This window comes from Sorex fumeus, unplaced genomic scaffold (genome assembly GCF_029834395.1).
Source record: "Sorex fumeus unplaced genomic scaffold, SorFum_2.1 ptg000265l, whole genome shotgun sequence".
Taxonomy (NCBI): Eukaryota; Metazoa; Chordata; class Mammalia; order Eulipotyphla; family Soricidae; genus Sorex; species Sorex fumeus.
Window position 1 is genome coordinate 8,603,952 of NW_026606322.1, and position 11,799 is coordinate 8,615,750.

Here is an 11,799-nt window from a genome sequence, read left to right on the forward strand (position 1 = left end):
ACATGCTCGGAAGAGCCTCACCCATGAGGGAACTAACAGAGGAACCCAGGTACGCGGGACCCGTGACTGAGCTCTCCAAGCCTGCTTGGATCGGGACTGGGCCTCCTCCACCCAGATGCCTTGTTTTCCAGTAGCTTGGCAGTCACACCCACAGACCGCCCCCCAGCATCATGTAATCTCATCAATGGCCAAGATCCAGAGACTATAAAACAAAGCTCCGGGAAGAGAGGGACTATGCTGTTTTTCCAATAGTGCACACCTGCGACCTCTTATACTCTAGCGCACTGATGTAGCTAAAGCAGCACACATGTGTTTTGTTTTAACAAACTTGCGTGTATTATCTTACATAGGGGCTTAAAGGGCCCCAGAATGAAATCAACAACCTTTACACACTTCTTATTGTGGTTCGAAGATGCTTACTGGTTGGGTGGGTGTTTGAATATTATCTGTAATCAACTATTGTGAACTACTTTATGAAAATGAAATATAGAAAAACTTAAAAAAAAAGAAATTAGGATGAGTGACACAATACACAAAGGTCGCAGAACCACTACTTAAACTATACAATAAACTTTAACTTTTATGGACCTGAGGGGTTTTTGTTTTCTTTTGTTTTGTCTTTTTGGGCCATGCTTGGCTGTGCTCAGGACTTATACCTGGCTCTGTGCACAGGGATCACTCCTGGGAGTATTCAGGGGACCATAAGGGATGCTGGGCAAGGCGAGCACCCTACCCACTGTACTATCACTCTGGCCCTAAGCAGCTGGTTTTGTATGCAAATCTTCCCAGTTCTCAAGAACCCACAAGCTTAAAGAGAAATCTTCTTTCGAGCTAACAAGATGATGTAGAGTAAGTGATCTGAACACACTGATTGCAGTTTCACACTATTGAGATAGAACTAACAAAATACCTAACTCACATAATTGTTGACGTGATTAATAAACTATACCTAGAATAATACATAGAACACTTAGAACATTGCCTGGAACTCAGTGCTATCATCAGCTGATAATTAGATTCAATTTGTCTATAAGTTCCTTTCTTCTCTGCTAAGATAAATATAAATCTTGTTTTTCTGAAATAATTTTGATTAATTGTATTCATTCATCTCTTAATTCATTAAATATTTATCTCTGAGAGGCAAAGACAGGAGGTAGAGATTGTCTTATTATTATAAGAATTATAATTGAATGTGCTAAAAAAAAGACTAGTAGAGGAGAGGTAGCATTACAAATGATATTTCAATTTTGGAATTAAAGAAGAGATTTTCCCAACAGGGTGAAGTGATCATATATTTATAGTTATTTCCCCCTCTAATAAAATTTGTAATAGGTGACAATATACATAGTATAAAACTCCATGTGCGGAGAATAGAATAAATTGTCTCAATACAGTCATCAAAAATGACTAGCATAAATGTGAGGTACTCTTAGTTATAAAAATAAAAGTTCCCTGGAACTTGGCAAATATTTGATTATGTTGGGCTACTTCAATTGTATGCTCAGAAAAAAAAAAACAGTATGTCCTAGTGAATCAGGTCATTTTGAAATTAGAAAACTGGGCTTCCCATTCCAACATTCTATATTGAGTTCTTCGATTTTTCCTAATTTAAAAAAATTGGAGAACTGTTTTTAAATATAGTATGTTATCACAAGGTGAAAAAAATGCCAATTTTATTGAACCCTAATTATTTTACAAGCTTTCACAAAATGGGATTCTATCTTCTTACTCTGAAAAATAAGAGCAAGCAAATATGATTAATCCAGATAGACTTAACCTTGTGCAAATAGACATAGCAAGTGTCAGAAATTAAAGCCTCTAGGTAATAGTCCATTTCAATATTTATATGTAATCTGACCACAACAGAATTAAGTGGTATATCTAACTCAGGTTCAATCTCCAGCATCCATATGGTCCCCAAAGCACTTCCTGGAGTAGCCCTTGAGCTCAGAACGAGGAATAGCTCCTGGGCATCACCAAGTGTGGTCTATAAAACACACCAAAAATTCTGGTAACAATCCAAGTTACCATTCAGCAAAAAGAAAAAAAATTGTAGTATTGAAATAATTATTAGTACTATTATAAACTATAATTTTTAATTTTAAAAACTTCAATAACTTTATTGAAATTTAAAAATAAAGAAGTGGATAAGAATGAGATTTTATCCTCTGAAAACTCCAGTTCAAAAATTTTGTTTTGTATTTATCCATTGCTGTTGGTTTCTCATAGAACTTTTCCTCACAACTCTTTAGACTATTAGGAAATAAAATATTGAGGTACATCCTGCTTTCCGTTTCTGCTGTCAATGAAGTTGGTATAAACGTAAGCAAGTAAGTTTTTATAGAAAGCAAATAAGTTGCTTCATAGAAGCAATTCTGTACCAATTGCTTCTACATACCCCTATGACTAAAACCTTTTATTGTTCGTAGAAGCCATTCTGAGTATACTCAGTTTCACTAGCTGATGAACCAGTGGCATCATCCAGATTTGACCTGGATGGAAAAGTTCTGTAATATTAACTAGTCACTAAAAGCCTAAAAGTATTCACAATGAATAGAATTCTGCTTCCCTCCCGCAAAGTTCTTCCAGCTTAAATAATTATCTTTTACTCATATAAACTTCAAGCCTACTTGTATGCTACTTCTTCTAAAAGGTGATACTCTTTATGGGAAGGTACTGTGTCTTTTTTTTTCTTCCTACTGCATCTAAGACACATAACTTGTATATGCGTGTGAGTAAACCTTTTGAGTCAAGGGATTGATAAAGCAAAAAAGATCATAGACTATATCCTAACTTCTGCTAAGATATGAGCAAGGACATTCGTACTCTGGACACAGTGGCATTTCCTTCCTAACCTTCTACTGAATACAGCTGGGATTTGAGGTATGTGTTCATCCAAAATGCTTCTCTAATTTTTTCTTACTGATATACATGTGTACATAAATATATGTATATATATATGTGTGTACATAAATATATGTATATATATGTGTGTACATAAATATATGTATATATGTGTGTGTACATAAATATATGTATATATATGTATATGTGTGTGTGTGTGTGTGTGTGTGTGTGTGTGTGTGTGTAGGTAAGGCCAAAAGGGACAGATAACTTTAAAGAGCTCTCTAACTGATCAAGCTGTGACTAAGGGAAATAGAGAAGGACCAAGAAAAATAAGGAGGAGTTGCCATTTTGAAATATTGATTAGAACTAAATTTTGAAATGATCCAAATGCTATAATTCTATATTCAAATTAACCCTGTTGGATCAAGATGTATATCCATCCTAGATATGTTAACCCTCTGCTCTTAATTAGAAGCAGGCATTCTCAGCATTCCAGTTTTAAAGTGCATACTAGGGTCCTTTGTTCCTACCAACAAAATAGCTCTAATTTAGTTCCATTCATCTCAGCAGAAGTTGTATCTAGAACCAGACAGCTTTTAGAGGTACTAGCAGACTCTGTGGGTGGGTGCTCTGTTGCTGGAATAAGTAAACCTTTTCCTTTTTCTGAGAAAGTGATTAGTCACCAAGGGAGGGCAATTGTTTATTGGTTGACTACCCTGCAAAGAGAATTTAGCAGAAGAAATTCTGAGGGAATTCATGATTCCACAGAGACAGGAGAGGCACTAAATTTACCAGGCCACCAAGACTTCACCAGTGTAGGAAAAGAATTCACCTCCATTTTATCCACCAAACTATCAAGAGGCTATCAGTATGGAAAAGGAATAGTTGGTGCCTCCAAAACCACAAATATGCTTTACAATCATCACCTTTCTCTTCTGATTTTTGAGACATTATGAGATCCATTCTCTGTTAGTATTTAATAGGGGAAAAATGGGGAAATTATATGTACTTGCTGTTTTTCAACTTGTTAATGAACTCATCCCATCAGCTAGTCTAATTTCTCAAGTATAATATATACATATATAAATTTCAAAAATAAAAATTCAGGTCATTATTCAGGGCCCCTATAAAACATAGCATGTTATCCAGGTGCTTAAATTAGCAACATTTTGCCACAGTGATGTATATAGTATCCCTACACTGATACTATAATTATTTGCTTGCAAGGCTTAAATAAACAAAATGACATTAGAAGGCTTTAATATTTTTCAAGTTTAATAAATATTCTATAATATAAACATTATAGGTGGCTCAGAATAAACAGCTAAAGCAACTGACAGTGCAAAGTTTATAATATCTAACTTGCCACCTCATTCACTGTCACTGTCCTCCCATTGTTCATCGATTTGCTTGAGCGGACCTAGTAACGTCTCCATTGGAGACTTTGTTGTTACTGTGTTTGGCATTATTTTCATTTATTCTTAATGTCTCCTGGTCATCGGGAGCCACTTTTAAGGTTGATAAAATGCAGGCTAATGTCTTTTCTGGTCTTAATGTTCGTGAGTGAGCAAATGACAAGGATATAACCTATCAGGATTGTCCAGAAAGCACAGCAAGGAGCCCAGACTGCACTTGCATTCATACAAGTCTTCAAAAGAAAGATTCTGCAAGTCTATGATCTGCGATTTCTTTCCAATATTTATGCAGTATAATATGTCAGCACAATGTATATTTATTCTGATTACTGGGTCATTTTCACTTCTGGCCGATAATTGCTCTTCGCTGTTTCCCAAATACTAAATGAGTGACAGGCGCATGCTGATGAAAGTTGTATGTGCCATCTTAGAGCTATGCCAGAAAAGAAGGCAGGACCACAGGAATGCCAACTGCAAAGGCATACCATATACTGAGCAGATTCAGGCACTCATTGTTCTCATTCAACATTTCAGAACTTAGAGCTACAGTTGTTTACTTAAAGGAATAGAAATATTTTTGCCGTGGATTAGCCAACAAAACGAAGGCCCAAAAGATTCTGAATTATTGATGTTTTAATTGACTATTTACAGTGAATACACATCCCAAGTAATTGCTGAGTCTTTTTTCTATCCTGTGAATTTATAGCCCAAAAGTTTGGTTATTTTCATGCTGGCTTTAAATGGCTTCAGATGTCTGACCCAGCTACATAGGCAAACTGCTACGCTTTAAGATGTGGTATTTCCTGCCCAGTAAAAATCTTTCTTTTTAATCTTCAATTTTAGTGCAGCCTATCTACAAATATCCAGGCTTAGGCAAGAGGAAGAAGACAAAGGCTGGGGGCATCATTCCTGGTTTTATTTTATGAGGTTTGGGTAAAGTTAAGTAAAAGTACTGACATGTCCTAAGGAGTCGTATCTGCTCTAGGTTCAGGCCTGCATACATTGAAATAGGTTTGCAGGACTCCTTAGAATAGAGAAAGGAGACACCAAGGGTCTGAAAGAAAGAAAATCTCACATGACCTTTCTGTAAGTCCCTTGCTTACCTGTTTTACTCTATGGGCAGCTTTACTCCTGGTGAGGTTTATGACAAAGGGAATAAGCAATGTATCAAGGTGCACTGTACATAGGGGACAAAATGAGACTTGGTTTTCTTCAAGTCTATGGTAGGTATGGAGCAGAATGAATCAGCATTCCCAAGGGTACCCAATGAGTTTCAATTTAAGCTAGGCAGACGTTGCTGAGAGGTGTTTTAGTAAATTTAACTGGGACGGTGAAGAATTTCTTTTTATGGATGTTGAGATGATTGGTAGTAAAGACAGTTTTGTATAATTTATTTTTTAATTTTTAGGCCATACCCAGAGGTGCTCAGAGCTAAATCCTGTCTCAGTGCTTAGGGATCACTCCTGGAGAGGGAGGGGGATGGAGGGTGGACGGAAACAATATGGTGTATCAGGGATTAAACATGAGAATCAGCTGTTTGCAAGGCAAGCGTCTTAGCATCTGTACTATTTCTATGACTTGCAATTATTTTTGAGCCTTCAGGAAAAACTAAGAAACAACAACTGTCCTAATAGAATGTCATAAATTTAAGCATGAGTATGTCAGATATGATGTGTCTGGAAAGTCAAAGACAGTACTATCAATGGCAACAATGGCAAAAACCATTCCATACACTATCTTTTCCTATTTTATATTAATATTGCTCTACCTGCAAACACATTCTTTCAACTACATTGCCTTACCTTGTCCTTCAGCTTGGAATTACAAAATAGTCATTTGCCACCATTCACTCCCTTTCAGCCTCCAAATAATCATGGTAGATTTTGGATTAATCATTAATTTTTCTTGGTGGTAATTGTCTGAAATTTCACAAGAAAGATAACTAGACTAAATCAGAACATTGGATTTTCAGTCCCTTCTTACAAGCTAAGCAAAACATTAAACCAAAATCCAATAGAGTTCTGGCATCCACATTTTTAAGATATCATCTACCATATTGATCTACTTATCATTCATAATATTGTTTCAGAAATGAAAAATGACTCATATAATCACTGTCACTGTCACTGTCCTCCCGTGGTTCATCAATTTGCTTGAGTGGGCCCAGTAACGTCTCCATTGGAGACTTTTTTGTTACTGTGTTTGGCGTATCGAATACATCACGGGGAGCTTGCCAGGCTCTGCCGTGCAGGCGAGATACTCTCGGTAGCTGCCGGGCTCTCTGAGAGGGTCAGAGGAATCGAACTCGGGTCAGCCATGTTGGCTGCGTGCAAGGCAAACGCCATAATATATACTATATTTTATATATTATTTTATAATATTTACAATAAAACACAATATTTTATATTGTATTCAAAATATAAGATTATAAAGTTTAGAACAAATGACCTTTCTACGTAACATTAGAAGCATACCTTCCAGATGGAATGCACCAAATTAATACAAACACACACGTATCTACAAATATCTCCAATGCTCATGCTCTTAGTTTGTGTAATCTATATTGGAAAACTTGTAAATAGACTTCCAAACTTTAATAATGTGCCAATCTGTGAAAATCCTCTATGCTCTCTGGCTGTGTGTATGTGTGTATCTCTCTCTATCCACAATTCTTTCTTCTCACTGTATCCATCTTCTCTCTCTCTCTCTCTCTCTCTCTCTCTCTCTCTCTCTCTCTCTCTGCTGTCTCTATCCTCTTCTCTCCTTCTCCTTCAATCCCCTCTCCTTTAATCAATCCATCTCTTTCTCCCTGCAGCAACTCTTTTTTATCTTCTCTCCACGCCTCCCCAACCACACCTCCCCACGGGAAGCATGATCAAAATTGTATTTTCAGTCTTCCTGACCACCTGCAGCCCACAAGGGCAAACCAGTACTTACGGTGTGTTTCTCCTCTCCTTAGACCTGCAACTAAATTAACAGCTTTAATTCTACCTCCTAATATTTACCATTCTGTATGGACACAATAATAGACACTTTTAGGCGTGTAGGGTGACTCTCCTGGGGACATCTCACTACAGACTCAGACTACAGTGTCCAGGCCAGATCAATCATTCCTAATCCCAGCAGGGTCCAAATCTAGTTATTATTTTTGAATCATGACAAAATTTGTCCATGACCAAGCTCTTAACTTATAGTTAAACATTAAAGAACTTTGGCCAGGCTCATTTCAATGCCAGAGTAGCTCATAGCTCACCGCTTGCCCTGTGTCTATCCAGTCCCTCATCGCAACCCTGCTTTTGGTGATCTAAGAAGTAAGGGCAATTGAAGCTTAAGCCTAGAGAGCAGATGTCCAGCAAGTAATATTATCTGGAATCAATCAACTCCCAAGCCACAGGCTTCTCTTTTGAACTATCTTCCTGTATCCATACAAAAAGCAATTACTCTGAAATAACTAACCATGTAAAGGACATTAAGGAGAAGAGAAAGACATTATTTACAAGTCAGAGTCTGATCGGGGGACAAAGGAAATTGACAGGTTGAAGGGCAATCAACAAACATCAGTTCCCAGCAGTCAGGTAAGCAGGGTAAGCCAATGTTATCCTACACCAACCAACATACAAAGTCGCATTCTACCTGGGAAATAAGAACACCTCACATGAGAGCCAGGAATATGGATCAAAGTAGAGAGCATGCATCACATGAGGTCTTGGATTCAGTCCTTAGTACCACACATCAAACATAGAAAGCTTGAACAGGAGGTTCAGGAGATGTGGAGCAGCCCCACTGGTATGACAGAGAGGACATAACCTGAAGGGAGGGAAAATCACCACTAGTTCCAAAAAGACCCCAGGGATATCAACTGGGAGATTAACATCATCTGGAAGGATGGGGGAGCAAGCAGAAGATGAATTGATAGTCATTTTTCTTCAGGTTTACTCAAGTATGGATCTACCATCATATATTTTTGTATGTTGATCTGTGTATTTGTATTTCTTGGACTTATTCTTTCTGTGTTGTAGGGAGAAGAGAGTATTCCAAATATAAGCATTAAGGTGCTTCATGTTGGTTTTATGGATAAATTGTGTTTTTACCGTTATTATGTATTTACATAATGATTTTACCCTGAGAATAAAAAAATACCAATTTTAATTAGATAAAACATTACATATTTTTGTAACAAAATATATTACAACATTATAAAAACATTACAGAAATCATGATTTATCCATTTATTTTCATTCCAGCATCACCGAATCTATAATGCCATGGCATCTTTGCCTATGCATGTCCTTCATAATATCTGAACAGCAGAGTCATGAGTCATCCTTGGAGTGAAGATCATAAAAGATGAAAGTGGATAACAAACATCGGAAACCCATAGCTACCTATACTTCCCTAATGCAACATCACACCATAAATTCCTGGCTCCCATTGCAAGCTATCTGTCTGGATACCTGGTTTCCATTTGCCATATGTATTCCATCTACTGCATTTCCTTGTCTGAAAGAGAAATTTTTAAATAGTAGGTTCAGAGAAAAGTTAAAGGCCTGATAATTATGCCAAAGAAAGGATTGATGGTGGCAGGGAGCCAGAACAAGATGAGCCCGTGTGAGCACTTTTGTCTTTCCTTGAGTAGCGGAAAGAGTTCAATCACATTCATCAAAGATTAAAGTGCTTTGAGCTGCCCCTCTAGAGCACTTGGAAAAAGATGCCTTCCTTCTCATCTAGAGCAGCTGAAGTTTTTCCATCCATTCTCTTAATTTTCTACATCTGGTACAGTTTTTTCAACCTTCCACCAGGGCTTCCTCTTAAAAACTCTTGGATCATTCAGCGACATCCATTTTTTTCTTTTCTGAAAAAGCTCTTAGACTTGAAGGGCAAGAAGAGGGGAGTCCAGGGCCTATCTGTAAATACATCTGAAGATAAATCTTCCCTTTAAGCCCTACAATTTTCTGTTCTGTATCATGTATATGTAGAAAATGAGCTGAAAATTAGATAGAATAAATTTGAGGAGCAAGTCTGAATCATTCAACCTTGAAAGAAAGAATGAGTCAAATCAGGTTTAACTCAATTCAACAAACACTTATTGACTGCCTAGACTGTGCTAGCACAGGGGTAGCAGTCTGAAAGGCAGAAAAACTTCAGAGAGGAGTGATTAAATTTCTCTCATGTTGTACTTGCTATTCTCTTTTATACCTGAGTCTAGCAACTTAATTCATGAATCATGGGAGATTTTTGTGGGAAGTTTTGGCCTCTGAAGTATTTACTACCTCTACTCCTGAAAGCAGATTACAGTTTCCTTAGGAAACATCCTTCAATTCCATTTTCAACTCATGACATTCAGATAAAATTGAAGCTATCTTCAGTAACAGGGAAAGACACATGAAGAAATCTAAGAAGAGCAGCACATAACATTCCCATAGCTACAGTGATGAGTTCAGAGCAATGCATAAGACAATATTAGAAGTATCGTGAGCCACAAATGGGAGTATTTTCCAGTCCCACCAGAAAAGAAACACCCTTTTTCTGATAAAAATTCCTGAGAGCATATATATCAGTCATCTGAAGTTGATAATGGTACTGCCATTAGAAAAAAGAGATGACTTGGACGGAAGGGCAAGAGGGGGAGAATGAACAACAGAGAGTGGTTTCCTCAGCAGCAGCGATGTGAACTTTCTTTTGACAGATGGGTGGCTGAAGTAGAAGAACTTGCACAAATGCTGTGTGGGAAAGGGTTTTCCCACTAACAAGAGCAAGATGGCAGTTGGAGGATTTGAACTGACATAGTGACTGAACTCAGCCCATGCTCCCTCCCACAGTTTAGATGCGTGATAGGCATAGTTTCCTCAGTGGCTGCTAGTTACTCCTCTCCATATTCTATAAGATCTATTTCTTGGCCTCCTATACTGAACTCTCACCAGGGCAGCCTGGCTACCCCAACCACATTAGGCCAAGCGTCCATTAGCCCCTACTCCAATCAATATTCTCTCGAAACTCACAAAAATAATAGTCTGTGCAAGAAACAATACAATCCTAATTAAAAAGTCACAGTAAGTTCAAGTTATTTATTTGGGCCCTTGACTTCACAGTTTAAGATCTTGGAAAATGACCAAGAGAAGGAGCCTAAACAAGGCAGTAAGAAGGAAACAACAAAACTTAGAGCAGAAATTAATGAGCTAAAATCAAAAAAAAAAATCCAAGATCAATGAATCCAAGCTGTTCCTTTGAAAAAATACACAAGGTTGATAAGCCACTAGCAAGAGTCTCAAAGAAAGAAAGAACCCTAATAAACCAAATCAGGAATGAAAGGGTGTGGGGGGCATTGGACAACAGAAACAACAGAAATTCAAAGGATCATCAATTATTACTCTGAGAATCTATATGCCATTAAACAAGTGAATCTAGTTTCCTAGAAATGCCCAAGGCTGAACCGAGAAGATTTGGAATACCCAAAAGGCCTATCACTATCAAATAAACTGAAATGGTAATCAAGGGGCTGGAGCAATAGCACAGCGGGTAAGATATTTTGCCTTGCACATGGCCAACCCGGGCTTGATTCCCAGCATCCCATATGGTCCCCTGAGCACCGCCAGGAGTAATTCCTGACTGCAGAACCAGGAGTAACCCCTATGCATTGCCAGGTGTGACCCCAAAAGAAAAAAAGTCTTCCCCAAAACAGAGGCCCTGACACATATGATTCACTAGTGGATTTTTTCAAACCTTTGAAGAGGAGCTATTGTCAATCTGTTTCAAGCTTTTCCAGGAGACTGAAGAATGAAAATGGTTTCTATAGGTAAATATCACCCTGATATCAAAGACATCATAAAAATGAGAATTACAGGCTGGTATGCCTAATGAATACAAATGCAAAAATTCTCAACAAAATACTAGCAACTGGAATCCAGCAACTCATCAAAAAGATCATACATCATGATAAAACAGGATGCATCTCAAGGATGCAAGGATGGTTTAACATTCACAAGTCAGTCAACATAATACACCATATCAATAAAAGAAAAAATAAAACTGTATTAACATATCAACAGATACAGAGAAAGCATTTAACAAGATCCAGCTCCCATTCATGATAAAAATAAAAACACTTAACAAAACACAGGCATTTTCCTCAATATGCCATCTATCATAAACCAAGAGCAAGCATTATCCTCAATGGGGAAAAATTAAGCCTTTCCTCTAAGATCAGGCACAAGACAAGATTTCAAACTCTTGCCAGTCCTGCTCAATACAGTACTGGAAGTATTTTCCATAGCAGTTAGGAAAAAAAGATACCAAGAACATCCAGATAGGAAAGGTAGAAGTCAAGCTTTCACTATTTGCAGATGACATGATACTAGACTTAAAAAATTCTAAAGACTATATTTTTTAAAAGCTGCTAGAAACAATAGATTTGTACAGCAAAATGGCTGGTTACAAAATTAATACCCCAAATTCCATGTCTTTTCTATATAAAAATAATTTAAGAGAAGAGATATTAAAAGTTATCTCATTCACAAATCACCTCAGAAAATCAAGTATC